This window comes from Tachypleus tridentatus, chromosome 8 (genome assembly GCF_004210375.1).
Source record: "Tachypleus tridentatus isolate NWPU-2018 chromosome 8, ASM421037v1, whole genome shotgun sequence".
Lineage (NCBI taxonomy): Eukaryota > Metazoa > Arthropoda > Merostomata > Xiphosura > Limulidae > Tachypleus > Tachypleus tridentatus.
In genome coordinates, this window is record NC_134832.1 from 89181301 (window position 1) to 89197565 (window position 16265).

The 16265-nt window shown below is 35.9% G+C and overlaps 1 pseudogene across 1 annotated transcript in view; it reads left to right on the forward strand.

Moving 5' to 3' along the window:
- The window catches only part of LOC143222891 (protein trachealess-like), a 297994-nt pseudogene that overhangs the window by 273691 nt on the left and 8038 nt on the right, over positions 1–16265 (forward strand). The window contains exon 13 of the transcript XR_013012572.1: positions 14911–15056. The product of XR_013012572.1 is annotated as a protein trachealess-like (transcript). The remainder of the gene's footprint in view (positions 1–14910; positions 15057–16265) is intronic.

Consider the following 16265-nt stretch of genomic DNA (forward strand, 5'->3'; position numbering starts at 1 on the left):
GATTCAGATGGACCAGTGATTTGATTCAGATAGACCAGCACTTTGATTCAGATGGAACAGTTGTTTGATTCAAATAGACTAGTGTTTTTTGTTCAGATAGACCATGGCTTTGATTCAGATAGACTACTGGTTTTGTTCAGATAGAGTGGGGCTTTGCTTCAGATAGACCAGTGTTTTTTTTTTATTCAGATAGGCCAGTGGTTTTATTCAGATGAATCAGTGGTTTGATTCAGATGGATCATTGGTTTCACTTAGATAGACTAGTGTTTTTGTTCAGATAGACCTGGGCTTTCATTCAAATGGACCAGTGCTTTGATTCATATGGACCAGTGGTTTGATTCAGATAGACTAGTGTTTTTTTTGTTCAGATAGAGCAAGGGTTTGATTCAGCTAGATCAGTACTTTGATTCAGATGGACCAGTGGTTTGATTCAGATGACCAGTACTTTGATTCAGATGGACCAATGGTTTGATTCAAATAGACTAGTGTTTTTATTCAGATAGACTAGTGTTTTTTGTTCAGATAGACTAGGGTTTTATTCTGATGGATCAGTAACTTGATTCAGATGAACCAGTGGTTTCTTTCAGATGAACCAGTAGTTTCATTCAGATGAACCAGTACTTTGATTCAGATGGACCAATATTTTTATTCAGATATACTTGTGTTTCTGTTAAGATAGACCAGGGCTTTTATTGAGATAAACTAGTGTTTTATTCAGTTAGAATAGTGTATTTATTTAGAAAGAGCTGGTCTTTGATTTAGCTAGACTTGTGTTTTCATTCAGATAGACCAGTGTTTTCCTTTAGATACACTAGTGTTTTTTGATTCTGATAGACCAGGGCTTTGATTCAGATAGACTAGTGATTTTGTTCAGATAGACCAGGGCTTTGATACAAATAGACCAGGACTTTGATTCAGATAGACCAGTATTTTGATTGAGACAGACCAGCATTTTGATTCAGATAGACCAGTATTTTAATTCCGAAAGACTATTGTTTTGCTCAAATAGACCAGAGTTTTGATTCAGATAGTCTAGTACTTTAATTCAGAAGACCAGTACTTTGATTCAGATGAACCAGTGGTTTGATTGAGATAGACTAGTGTTATTGTTCAGATAGAGCTAGGCTTTGATTCAGCTAGACCAGTACTTTGATTCAGATGGACAAGTAGTTTGATTCAGATAGACCAGTACTTTGATTCAGATGAACCAGTGGTTTCATTCAGATAGACCAGTACTTTGATTCAGATGGACCAGTACTTTGATTCAGATGGACCTGTGGTTTGATTCAAATAGACTAGTGTTTTTTTTGTTCAGATGGACCAGGGTTTTGATTTTGGTGGACCAGTACCTTGTTTTAGATGAATCAGTGATTTCATTCAGATAGACAGTACTTTGATTCAGATGGACCAATATTTTTATTCAGATAGACTAGTGTTTCTGTTCAGATAGAGTAAGGGTTTGATTCAGCTAGATCAGTACTTTAATTCAGATGGACCAGTGGTTTGATTCAGATGGACCAATGGTTTGATTCAAATAGACTAGTGTTTTTATTCAGATAGACTAGTGATTTTTGTTCAGATAGACCAGGGTTTTTATTCTGATGGATCAGTAACTTGATTCAGATGAACCAGTAGTTTCTTTCAGATGAACCAGTACTTTGATTCAGAAGGACCAATATTTTTATTCAGATAGACTAGTGTTTCTGTTCAGATAGACCAGGGGTTTTATTGAAATAGACTAGTGTTTTTATTCAGTTAGAATAGTGTATTTATTTAGAAAGAGCTGGTCTTTCATTTTGTTAGACTTGTGTTTTTATTCAGATAGACCAGTGTTTTTATTCAGATAGATCAGTGTTTTCATTCAGATAGACCAGCGTTTTTCTTTAGATACACTAGTGTTTTTGTTCTGATAGACCAGGGCTTTGATACAGATAGACCAATACTTTAATTCAGATGGATCAGTGGTTTGATTAAGATAGACCAGTGGTTTGATTCAATTGACCAGTACTTTGATTCATATGGACCATTGGTTTGATTGATATAGACCAGTGGTTTGATTCAGATGGACCAGTGGTTTCACTCACATAGACTAGTGTTTTTGTCCAGAAAGAACATGGGTTTGATTCAGATACGCTAGTACTTTCATTCAGATGGACCAGTGGTTTGATTCAGATAGACCAGTACTTTGATTCAGATGGACCAGTGGTTTGATTCAAATAGACTAGTGTTTTTGTTCAGATAGACCATGGCTTTGATTCAGATAGACTAGTGGTTTTGTTCAGATCTGGTGGGGCTTTGCTTCAGATAGAGCAGTGTTTTTATTCAGATAGACTAGTGTTTTTCTTCAAATAGACTAGTGTTTTTGTTCACATGGTCCAGGGTTTTGATTTTGGTGGACCAGTACCTTGTTTTAGATGAATCAGTGATTTCATTCAGATAGACAGGTACTTTGATTCAGATGGACCAATATTTTTATTCAGATAGACTAGTGTTTCTGTTCAGATAGACTAGTGTTTTTGTTCAGATGGAGCAGGGCTTTTATTCAGATAGACTAGTGTTTTTATTCAGTTAGACTAGTGTATTTATTTAGAAAGAGCTGGTCTTTGATTTAGCTAGACTTGTGTTTTCATTCAGATAGACCAGTGTTTTCCTTTAGATACACTAGTGATTTTGTTCAGATAGACCAGGGCTTTGATACAAACAGACCAGGACTTTGATTCAGATAGACCAGTATTTTGATTGAGACAGACCAGCATTTTGATTCAGATAGACCAGTACTTTAATTCCGATAAACTATTGTTTTTGCTCAAATAGACCAGAGTTTTGATTCTGATAGTCTAGTACTTTAATTCAGAAGATCAGTACTTCGATTCAGATGAACCAGTGGTTTCATTCAGATAGACCAGTGGTTTGATTCAGATGGACCAGTGATTTGATTCAGATAGACCAGCACTTTGATTCAGATGGAACAGTGGTTTGATTCAAATAGACTAGTGTTTTTGTTCAGATAGACCATGGCTTTGATTCAGATAGACTACTGGTTTTGTTCAGATAGAGTGGGGCTTTGCTTCAGATAGACCAGTGTTTTTATTCAGATAGGCCAGTGGTTTTATTCAGATGAATCAGTGGTTTGATTCAGATGGATCATTGGTTTCACTTAGATAGACTAGTGTTTTTGTTCAGATAGACCTGGGCTTTCATTCAAATGGACCAGTGCTTTGATTCATATGGACCAGTGGTTTGATTCAGATAGACTAGTGTTTTTGTTCAGATAGAGCAAGGGTTTGATTCAGCTAGATCAGTACTTTGATTCAGATGGACCAGTGGTTTGATTCAGATGACCAGTACTTTGATTCAGATGGACCAATGGTTTGATTCAAATAGACTAGTGTTTTTATTCAGATAGACTAGTGTTTTTGTTCAGATAGACTAGGGTTTTTATTCTGATGGATCAGTAACTTGATTCAGATGAACCAGTGGTTTCTTTCAGATGAACCAGTAGTTTCATTCAGATGAACCAGTACTTTGATTCAGATGGACCAATATTTTTATTCAGATATACTTGTGTTTCTGTTAAGATAGACCAGGGCTTTTATTGAGATAAACTAGTGTTTTTATTCAGTTAGAATAGTGTATTTATTTAGAAAGAGCTGGTCTTTGATTTAGCTAGACTTGTGTTTTCATTCAGATAGACCAGTGTTTTCCTTTAGATACACTAGTGTTTTTGTTCTGATAGACCAGGGCTTTGATTCAGATAGACTAGTGATTTTGTTCAGATAGACCAGGGCTTTGATACAAATAGACCAGGACTTTGATTCAGATAGACCAGTATTTTGATTGAGACAGACCAGCATTTTGATTCAGATAGACCAGTATTTTAATTCCGAAAGACTATTGTTTTTGCTCAAATAGACCAGAGTTTTGATTCAGATAGTCTAGTACTTTAATTCAGAAGACCAGTACTTCGATTCAGATGAACCAGTGGTTTGATTGAGATAGACTAGTGTTATTGTTCAGATAGAGCTAGGCTTTGATTCAGCTAGACCAGTACTTTGATTCAGATGGACAAGTAGTTTGATTCAGATAGACCAGTACTTTGATTCAGATGAACCAGTGGTTTCATTCAGATAGACCAGTACTTTGATTCAGATGGACCAGTACTTTGATTCAGATGGACCTGTGGTTTGATTCAAATAGACTAGTGTTTTTGTTCAGATGGACCAGGGTTTTGATTTTGGTGGACCAGTACCTTGTTTTAGATGAATCAGTGATTTCATTCAGATAGACAGGTACTTTGATTCAGATGGACCAATATTTTTATTCAGATAGACTAGTGTTTCTGTTCAGATAGACTTGTGTTTTTGTTCAGATGGAGCAGGGCTTTTATTCAGATAGACTAGTGTTTTTATTCAGTTAGACTAGTGTATTTATTTAGAAAGAGGTGGTCTTTCATTTTGTTAGACTTGTGTTTTTATTAAGATAGACCAGTGTTTTTATTAAGATAGATCAGTGTTTTCATTCAGATAGACCAGCGTTTTTCTTTAGATACACTAGTGTTTTTGTTCTGATAGAACAGGGCTTTGATACACATAGACCAGGGCTTTGATTCATATGGACCAGCGATTTGGTTCAGATAGATTAGTGTTTTTGTTCAGATAGAGCAAGGGTTTGATTCAGCTAGATCAGTACTTTGATTCAGATGGACCAGTGGTTTGATTCAGATGACCAGTACTTTGATTCAGATGGACCAATGGTTTGATTCAAATAGACTAGCGTTTTTATTCAGATAGACTAGTGTTTTTGTTCAGATAGACTTGGGTTTTTATTCTGATGGATCAGTAACTTGATTCAGATAAACCAGTGGTTTCTTTCAGATGAACCAGTAGTTTCATTCAGATGAACCAGTACTTTGATTCAGATGGACCAATATTTTTATTCAGGTATACTTGTGTTTCTGTTAAGATAGACCAGGGGTTTTATTGAAATAGACTAGTGTTTTTATTCAGTTAGAATAGTGTATTTATTTAGAAAGAGCTGGTCTTTCATTTTGTTAGACTTGTGTTTTTATTCAGATAGATCAGTGTTTTCATTCAGATAGACCAGCGTTTTTCTTTAGATACACTAGTGTTTTTGTTCTGATAGATCAGGGCTTTGATACAGATAGACCAATACTTTTATTCAGATGGATCAGTGGTTTGATTAAGATAGACCAGTGGTTTGATTCAATTGACCAGTACTTTGATTCATATGGACCATTGGTTTAATTGATATAGACCAGTGGTTTGATTCAGATGGACCAGTGGTTTCACTCACATAGACTAGTGTTTTTGTCCAGAAAGAACATGGGTTTGATTCAGATACGCTAGTACTTTCATTCAGATGGACCAGTGGTTTGATTCAGATAGACCAGTACTTTGATTCAGATGGACCAGTGGTTTGATTCAAATAGACCAGTGTTTTTGTTCAGATAGACCATGGCTTTGATTCAGATAGACTAGTGGTTTTATTCAGATAGACTAGTGTTTTTATTCAGATAGACTAGTGTTTTTATTCAAATAGACTAGTGTTTTTGTTCAGATGGACCAGGGTTTTGATTTTGATGGACCAGTACCTTGTTTTGGATGAATCAGTGATTTCTTTCAGATAGACAGGTACTTTGATTCAGATGGACCAATATTTTTATTCAGATAGACTAGTGTTTCTGTTCAGATAGACTAGTGTTTTTGTTCAGATGGAGCAGGGCTTTTATTCAGATAGTCTAGTGTTTTTATTCAGTTAGACTAGTGTATTTATTTAGAAAGAGCTGGTCTTTGATTTAGCTAGACTTGTGTTTTCATTCAGATAGACAAGTGTTTTCCTTTAGATACACTAGTGATTTTGTTCAGATAGACCAGGGCTTTGATACAAACAGACTAGGACTTTGATTCAGATAGACCAGTACTTCGATTCAGATGAACCAGTGGTTTCATTCAGATAGACCAGTACTTTGATTCAGATGGACCAGTACATCGATTCAGATGAACCAGTGGTTTCATTCAGATGGACCAGTGGTTTGATTCAGATAGACCAGTACTTTGATTCAGATGGACCAGTGGTTTGATTCAAATAGACTAGTGTTTTTGTTCAGATAGACCATGGCTTTGATTCAGATAGACTACTGGTTTTGTTCAGATAGAGTGGGGCTTTGCTTCAGATAGACCAGTGTTTTTATTCAGATAGGCCAGTGCTTTTATTCAGATGAATCAGTGGTTTGATTCAGATGGATCATTGGTTTCACTTAGATTGACTAGTGTTTTTGTTCAGATAGACCTGGGCTTTTATTCAAATGAACCAGTACTTTGATTCAGATGGAACAGTGGTTTCATACAGATAGACCAGTACTTTGATTCATATGGACCAGTGGTTTGATTCAGATAGACTAGTGTTTTTGTTCAGATAGAGCAAGGGTTTGATTCAGCTAGATCAGTACTTTGATTCAGATGGACCAGTGGTTTGATTCAGATAACCAGTGCTTTGATTCAGATGGACCAATGGTTTGATTCAAATAGACTAGTGTTTTTATTCAGATAGACTAGTGTTTTTGTTCAGATAGACTAGGGTTTTTATTCTGATGGATCAGTAACTTGATTCAGATGAACCAGTGGTTTCTTTTAGATGAACCAGTAGTTTCATTCAGATGAACCAGTACTTTGATTCAGATGGACCAATATTTTTATTCAGATACACTAGTGTTTCTGTTAAGATAGACCAGGGCTTTTATTGAGATAGACTAGTGTTTTTATTCAGTTAGAATAGTGTATTTATTTAGAAAGAGCTGGTCTTTGATTTAGCTAGACTTGTGTTTTCATTCAGATAGACCAGTGTTTTCCTTTAGATACACTAGTGTTTTTGTTCTGATAGACCAGGGCTTTGATTCAGATAGACTAGTGATTTTGTTCAGATGGACCAGGGCTTTGATACAAATAGACCAGGACTTTGATTCAGATAGACCAGTATTTTGATTGAGACAGACCAGCATTTTGATTTAGATAGACCAGTATTTTAATTCCGATAGACTATTGTTTTTGCTCAAATAGACCAGAGTTTTGATTCAGATAGTCTAGTACTTTAATTCAGAAGACCAGTACTTCGATTCAGATGAACCAGTGGTTTGATTGAGATAGACTAGTATTATTGTTCAGATAGAGCTAGGCTTTGATTCAGATAGACCAGTACTTTGATTCAGATGGACAAGTGGTTTGATTCAGATAGACCAGTACGTTGATTCAGATGAACCAGTGGTTTCATTCAGATCGACCAGTACTTTGATTCAGATGGACCAGTACTTTGATTCAGATGGACCTGTGGTTTGATTCAAATAGATTTGTGTTTTTGTTCAGATAGAGTTTAGCTTTGCTTCAGATAGACCAGTGTTTTTATTCAGATAGACTAGTGTTTTTATTCAAATAGACTAGTGTTTTTGCTCAGATGGACCAGGGTTTTGATTTTAATGGACCAGTACCTTGTTTCAGATGCACCAGTGATTTCATTCAGATAGACAGGTACTTTGATTCAGATGTACCAATATTTTTATTCAGATAGACTAGCGTTTCTGTTCAGATAGACTAGTGTTTTTGTTCAGATGGACCAGGGCTTTTATTCAGATAGACTAGTGTTTTTATTCAGTTAGACTAGTGTATTTATTTAGAAAGAGCTGGTCTTTGATTCAGCTATACTTGTGTTTTCATTCAGATAGACCAGTGTTTTCCTTTAGATACACTAGTGTTTTTGTTCTGATAGACCAGGGCTTTGATTCAGATAGACTAGTGATTTTGTTCAGATAGACCAGGACTTTGATTCAGATAGACCAGTATTTTGATTGAGACAGACCAGTATTTTGATTCAGATAGATTTCCGATAGACTATTGTTTTTGCTCAAATAGACCAGAGTTTTGATTCAGATAGTCTAGTACTTTAATTCAGAAAACCAGTACTTCGATTCAGATGAATCAGTGATTTCAATTAGATAGACTGGTGTTATTGTTCGGATAGAGCTAGGCTTTGATTCAGCTAGACCAGTACTTTGATTCAGATGGACAAGTGGTTTGATTCAGATAGACCAGTACTTTGATTCAGATGAACCAGTGGTTTCATTCAGATAGACCAGTACTTTGATTCTAATAGACTAGTGGTTTTGTTCAGATAGAGTGGGGGTTTGCTTCAGATAGACCAGTGTTTTTATTCAAATAGACTAGAGTTTTTGTTCAGATAGACCAGGAATTTGATTCTGTTGGACCAGTACCTTTTTTCAGATGAACCTGTGTTTTCATTCAGATAGACCAGTGTTTTTCTTTAGATATACTAGTGTTTTTGTTCTGATAGACCAAGGCTTTCATACAGATAGACAAGGGCTTTGATTCAGATAGACAAGTACTTTAATTCCGATAGACTAGTGTTTTTTTTTCTGATAGACCAGAGCTTTGATTCACATAGTCCAGTACTTTAATTCAAATGGACCAGTGGTTTCACTCAGATAGACTAGTGTTCTTGTACAGATAGACTAGGGCTTTGATTTAGATAGGCTAGTACCTTGATTCAGATGGATGAGTGTTTTTATTCAGATAGACCAGAGCTTTCATTCAGATGGACCTGTGGTTTGATACAGATAGATCATTACTTTGATTCAGATGGACCAGTGGTTTGATTCAGATGACCAGTACTTTTATTCAGATGGACCATTGGTGTGATTCAAATAGACTGGTGTTTTTATTCAGATAGACTAGTGTTTTTGTTCAGATAGACTAGGGTTTTTATTCTGATGGATCAGTAACTTGATTCAGATGAACCAGATTCAGATGAACCAGTGGTTTCATTCAGATGAACCAGTACTTTGATTCAGATGGACCAATATTTTTATTCAGATATACTTGTGTTTCTGTTAAGATAGACCAGGGCTTTTATTGAGATAAACTAGTGTTTTTATTCAGTTAGAATGGTGTATTTATTTAGAAAGAGCTGGTCTTTGATTTAGCTAGACTTGTGTTTTCATTCAGATAGACCAGTGTTTTCCTTTAGATACACTAGTGTTTTTGTTCTGATAGACCAGGGCTTTGATTCAGATAGACCAGGGCTTTGATACAAATAGACCAGGACTTTGATTCAGATAGACCAGTATTTTGATTGAGACAGACCAGCATTTTGATTCAGATAGACCAGTATTTTAATTCCGATAGACTATTGTTTTTGCTCAAATAGACCAGAGTTTTGATTCAGATAGTCTAGTACTTTAATTCAGAAGACCAGTACTTCGATTCAGATGAACCTGTGGTTTGATTGAGATAGACTAGTGTTATTGTTCAGATAGAGCTAGGCTTTGATTCAGCTAGACCAGTACTTTGATTCAGATGGACAAGTGGTTTGATTCAGATAGACCAGTACTTTGATTCAGATGAACCAGTGGTTTCATTCAGATAGACCAGTACTTTGATTCAGATGGACCTATGGTTTGATTCAAATAGACTTGTGTTTTTGTTCAGATAGAGTGGGGCTTTGCTTCAGATAGACCAGTGTTTTTATTCAGATAGACTAGTGTTTTATTCAGATAGACTAGTGTTTTGATTTTGAAAGAGCTGTTTCAGTCTTTGATTCAGATAGACTTGTATTTTCATTCAGATAGACCAGTGTTTTCCTTCAGATAGACTAGTGTTTTTGTTCAGATGGACCAGGGCTTTTATTCAGATAGACTAGTGTTTTTATTCAGTTAGACTAGTGTATTTATTTAGAAAGAGCTGGTCTTTGATTCAGCTATACTTGTGTTTTCATTCAGATAGACCAGTGTTTTCCTTTGATTCAGATAGACCAGTATTTTGATTCAGATAGACCAGTACTTTATTTTCGATAGACTATTGTTTTTGCTCAAATAGACCAGAGTTTTGATTCAGATAGTCTAGTACTTTAATTCAGAAAACCAGTACTTCGATTCAGATGAACCAGTGGTTTCATTTAGATAGACTGGTGTTATTGTTTGGATAGAGCTATGCTTTGATTCAGCTAGACCAGTACTTTGATTCAGATGGACAAGTGGTTTGATTCAGATAGACCAGTACTTTGATTCAGATGAACCAGTGGTTTCATTCAGATAGACCAGTACTTTGATTCAAATAGACTAGTGGTTTTGTTCAGATAGAGTGGGGACCAGTGTTTTTATTCAAATAGACTAGAGTTTTGTTCAGACCAAGGATTCAGATGTATTTTATTCAAATAGACAGATAGAGTGGGGCTTTTTGAGGTAGACCAGTGTTTTTATTCAATTAGACTAGAGTTTTTGTTCAGATAGACCAGGGATTTGATTCTGTTGGACCAGTACCTTGTTTCAGATGAACGAGTGTTTTCATTGAGATAGACCAGTGTTTTCATTTAGATATACTAGTGTTTTTGTTCTGATAGACCAAGGCTTTCATTCAGATAGACAAGTGCTTTGATTCAGATAGACAAGTACTTTAATTCCGATAGACAAGTGTGTTTTTTTTCTGATAGACCAGAGCTTTGATTCACATAGTCCAGTACTTTAATTCAAAAGACCAGTACTTCAATTCAGATGAACCAGTGGTTTGATTCAAATGGACCAGTGGTTCCACTCAGATAAACTAGTTTCATTCAGATAGACCAGGGCTTTGATTGATAGTCCAGTAGATTCAAAAGACCAGTACTTCAATTCAGATGAACCAGTGGTTTGATTCAAATGGACCAGTGGTTCCACTCAGATAAACTAGTATTCTTGTACAGATAGGCCAGGGCTTTGATTTAGATAGGCTAGTACCTTGATTCAGATGGATGAGTGTTTTTATTCAGATAGACCAGAGCTTTCATTCAGATGGACCTGTGGTTTGATTCAGATAGACCAGTGCTTTGATTCAGATGGACCAGCACTTTGATTCAAATGGACCAGTGGTTTGATTGAGATACACCATTACTTTGATTCATATGGACCAGTGGTTTGATTGAAATAGACTAGTGTTTTTGTTCAGATAGACCAGGGCTTTGATTCAGATAGACTAGCATTATTGTTTAGAGACCAGGGCTTTGATTCAGATAGACTAGCATTTTGTTTAGATATTCCAGGGCTTTGATTCAGATAGACTATTCTTTTTGTTCAGATCGACTAGTTTTTTTTATTCAGATGGACCATGGCTTTGATTCAGATAAACCAATACATTTAATTCAGATGCACCAGTGGTTTTACTCAGATTGACCAAGGCTTTGATTAAGATAAATTAGTACTTTGATTTAGATAGAGCAGTTCTTTATTCAGATCGACCAGTGGTTTGATTCAGAGAGACCAGTGGTTTGATTCAGATTAATTAGTGTTTTGATTCAGAGAGACAAGTGGTTTGATTCAGATAGACTAGTTTTTGATTCAGATAGACCAGGGCTTTCCTTCAGATGGACCAGTACTTTGAGTCAGATGGACCATTGGTTTTATTCAGATGGACCAGTGGTTTCATTCAGATGGACTAGTGTTTTTATTCAGATAGACCAGGGCGTTTCTTCAAATGGACCAGTGGTTTCATTCAGATGGACTAGTGTTTTTATTCAGATAGACCAGGGCGTTTCTTCAAATGGACCAGTACTTTGTTACAGATAGACCAGTGGTTTCACTCAGATAGACTGGTGATTTTGTTCAGATAGACCAGGGCTTTGATTCAGATAGGGTAGTGTTTTTATTCAGATAGAATAGGGCTTTCGTTCAGATGAACCAGTATTTGATTCAGATGGACCAGTGCTTTGATTCAGATGAACCAGCACTTTAATTCAAATGGACCAGTGGTTGATTCAGATGGACCATTGGTTTGATTCAGGTGGAGCAGTGGTTTGATTCATATAGACCAGTGATTTGATTCATACGGACCAGTGGTTTGATTTAGATAGATTAGTGTTTTTGCTCAGATACACTAGGGCTTTGATTCAGATTGACTAATACTTTGATTCAAATGGACCAGTGGTTTGATTCAAAAGTCGTGTATGATGATTAAGGATATGAATTCTTTTTTCTATTTACATCTTAAAATTTCTATTTTAATTAGTAATGTGAAAATTATCTACAAAGCTTTATTTTGGAGGTATTAATTGATAATTGTTTTCACAGAGGTTTTCATCTATATGTGTGAACAATCATTATATTTTGTAGATAGACTAGTGTTTTTATTCATATAGACCAGGGCTTTTCTTCAAATGGACTAGTACTTTGATTCAAATAGACCAGTGCTTAGATTCATGTGGACCAGCACTTTGATTTAGATACACCAGTACTTTATTTTAGATAGACCAATGGTTTTGTTCAGATATACTAGTGATTTTGTTCAGATAGACTAGGGTTTTCTTTCAGATGGACCAGTATTTTGATTCAGATGGATCAGTGCTTTGATTCAGATGAACCAGCACTTTAATTCAAATGGACCAGTGGTTGATTCAGATGGACATTGTTTGATTCATATGAAGCAGTGGTTTGATTCAGATTGACTAGTGTTTTTATTTAGATAGACCAGGGCTTTCCTTTAGATGGACCAGTACTTTGATTCAGATGGACCAGTGCTTTGATTCAAATGGACCAGTACTTTGATTCAGATAGACCAGTGCTTAGATTCAGTAGGACCAGTGGTTTGATTCAGATAGACCAGGGCTTTGATTCAGGTGGACCAGTACTTTGAGTCAGATGGACCAGTACTTTGATTCAGATGGACCATTGGTTTGATTCAGGTGGACCAGTGATTTGATTCAGATACACTAGTGGTTTGATTCAGATTGACCAGTACTTTGATTCAAATAGACCAGTAATTTCACTCAGATAGACAAGTGTTTTTGTTCAGATAGACTAGTACTTTGATTCAGATAGACCAGTGATTTCACTCAGATAGGCAAGTGTTTTTGTTCAGATAGACCAGGGCTTTGATTCAGGTTGGCTAGTACTTTAATTCAGATGGAACAGTGGTTTGCTTCAGATATCCTAGTGTTTTTATTCATTTAGACTAGGGCTTTAATTCAGATGGACCAGTATTTTGATTCAGATGGTCCAGTGGCTTTATTCAGATAGACCAGTGCTTTGATTCAGATGAACCAGTACTTTGATTCAAATGGACCATTGGTTTGATTCAGATGGACCAGTGGTTTCATTCAGATAGACTAGTGTTTTTGTTCATATAGACCAGGGCTTTGATTCAGATGGACCAGCGCTTTGATTCAAATGGACCAACACTTTGATTCAGGTAGACCATTGCTTAGATTCAGATGGACTAGCACTTTGATTCAAATGGACCATTGGTTTGGTTCAGATGGACCATTGGTTTGATTCAGATAGACTAGGGCTTTCCTTGAGATGGACCTGTACTTTGATTCAGATGGACCAGTGCTTTGATTCAAATGGACCAGCACTTTGATTCAGATGGACCATTGGTTTGATTCAGGTGGACCAGTTGTTTGATTCAGACTGACCAGTATTTTGATTCAGATAGACCAGTGATTTCACTCAGATAGACAAGTGTTTTTGTTCAGATAGAACAGGGCTTTGATTCAGATAGGCTAGTACTTTGATTCAGGTGGACCAGTGATTTGATTCAGATACACTAGTGGTTTGATTCAGATTGACCAGTACTTTGATTCAAATAGACCAGTGATTTCACTCAGATAGACAAGTGTTTTTGTTCAGATAGACTAGTACTTTGATTCAGATAGACCAGTGATTTCACTCAGATAGACAAGTGTTTTTGTTCAGATAGACCAGGGCTTTGATTCAGGTTGGCTAGTACTTTGATTCAGATGGAACAGTGGTTTGCTTCAGATATCCTAGTGTTTTTATTCATTTAGACTAGGGCTTTAATTCAGATGGACCAGTATTTTGATTCAGATGGTCCAGTGGCTTTATTCAGATAGACCAGTGCTTTGATTCAGATGAACCAGTACTTTGATTCAAATGGACCATTGGTTTGATTCAAATGGACCAGTGGTTTCATTCAGATAGACTAGTGTTTTTGTTCATATAGACCAGGGCTTTGATTCAGATGGACCAGCGCTTTGATTCAAATGGACCAACACTTTGATTCAGGTAGACCATTGCTTAGATTCAGATGGACTAGCACTTTGATTCAAATGGACCATTGGTTTGGTTCAGATGGACCATTGGTTTGATTCAGATAGACTAGGGCTTTTCTTGAGATGGACCAGTACTTTGATTCAGATGGCTTTGATTCTTTGATTCAGATGGACCATTGGTTTGATTCAGGTGGACCAGTTGTTTGGACCAGTATTTTGATTCAGATAGACCTGTGTCAGATAGACAAGTGTTTTTTGTTCAGATAGAACAGGGCTTTGGTACTTTGATTCAGATGTACCAGTGGTTTGATTCAGATATCCTAGTGTTTTTATTCAGGTAAACTAGGGCTTTCATTCAGATGGACTAGTGGTTTTATTCAGATGGACCAGTGCTTTGATTCAGATGAACCAGCACTTTGATTCAAATGGACCTGTGGTTTGATTGAGATGAACCAGCACTTTGATTCAGATAGACCAGTACTTTGATTCAGGTGGACCAGTGGTTTGATTGATATAGACCAGTGATTTGATTCACATGGACCAGTGGTTTGATTTAGATAGATTAGTGTTTTTGCTCAGATAGACTAGGGCTTTGATTCAGATTGACTACTACTTTGATTCAGATCGACCAGTGGTTTGATTCAAAAGTCGTGTGTGATGATTATGGATATGAATTCTTTTTCTATTTACGTCTTAAAATTTCTATTTTAATTGGTAATGTGAAAATTACCTATAAAGCTTTGTTTTCGAGGTATTAATTGATAATTGTTTTCACACTGGTTTTCATCTATATGTGTGAACAATCATTGTATTTTTAATAAAGCATATTTGTTTTAAAAACTACAGACGGTGAGTCCCCGAAGGATTGTGATCTTCCACCTTCCCCGTCGAGAGATGGCCATTCATCGGTAGGCGATGACATTAATAATCAAGATCACGTGACTCAACTGAAATCTGTAAACAAACATTCCGACAGTTCCGGACCTGTTGAAGTAAGTGTTACTTATGTGTTTACTGGATACTCTGTGGCTTGATGTAACTCAGTCGTTAGTAAATATCGTAGAAGCTACTGTGAAAGCATACTAAGCTAACATAAGAAGCTACAGTAATTTGTTATAACGTAACGTAGCGAAGTGACCGAATAAATTGTTAAATATTGTGAGTGTTGATATAATGCTATTTTAGAGTTAGAGAAAAGACTACTACATATTAGGTGAACAGAACATTTTAATACATTCAATTGCAATAGATATAATGAATAATATGTTGAAAGAACAGTGCTAAACACCATATAAAGGTAATGTTGAAAGAATATATTGATACATAGTGTAACACCTTATACGTCTCTCTGTAATCCTATAACAAATCATAATGATAAATACGGTAGGAACAGCTTTAAGTCAGTTTTCCTTAACAAATCTTAGAAAAAAATGCAGAACCCAGTTTCAAATATGAAAAGAATCGACATCTACTGCATATCTTAGAGGCTGGTGTAACACAATATTCCTGACTTAAAATTGGTTCATATCTCAGGGGCTGATGTAACACAATATTGTTGACAGAACTTAAAACTGCTGCGTATCTTAGCAACAGCTATAAAGCATGTAGTACTGGGTTATGTACTGAAATAATAATCAGTGATGTCGAGAAATGCTTGGCATAAGACAATAAGTAAGACATACCAGAAAGTGCAGTACTAGCTAACGTAAAATAGTGGCTTGTTGTTACCACGTTCAGCAAACGTGCTTAGCAGCTTCTGTAAGGAAAGACTGGTTTGGCAGAAATATGGAAATATAGCCTAAAGCAAGACATTATATAACAAGAGTTATCTCAAAAAAACTCTTTCTCAATCGCCTTGTAACTTTATTAAAACTGTTTGACATATTTTAAAATGATACAATAAAAATTACCTCATGTCATATTGCTGAATATAGACGAATTTTGTATAAGCTTTAAATGCACCATACGGAAAATAAAAAATTTTGATACGGAATGTATTAAACATTGAAGTATTTTTAATGTTCTTTAAAGATCTCAAAATAATAACAGTTGTTTTCTGCTATTAGAGAAGAGCGTAATACGAAAAGAAACATCAATTAATTGCATGTAAATGAATTAAAATGCTTTATTTTCGTTGAAAGAACTTACTTTCAGTGTGCAATAAATTCACAAAATATCAGATATCGGCTGAACTATGAATG